The following is a 205-nucleotide window of genomic DNA, read 5'->3' as shown; positions in this document are numbered from 1 at the left end:
ATTGGTCGGTTAACTTGTGATTTGTCAACGTCAATTATTTCACTGATGCGTATTGGATACAATTACTGTCAATCAAATGGAAATAACATTAAGTCTGGCCATGATTGGTTAGAATTTTTTTACCACCGCCCAGAATTCAAGACCCCATTTAACCTTCCAGACATTCTGGCATATATGTAAAACCCAAACATAAAGAAAATACTGA

This window comes from Abramis brama (genome assembly GCF_963993115.1).
Source record: "Abramis brama genome assembly, chromosome: 16".
In the NCBI taxonomy this organism is placed as follows: Eukaryota; Metazoa; Chordata; class Actinopteri; order Cypriniformes; family Leuciscidae; genus Abramis; species Abramis brama.
Note: the sequence above shows the minus strand (reverse complement) of the source record.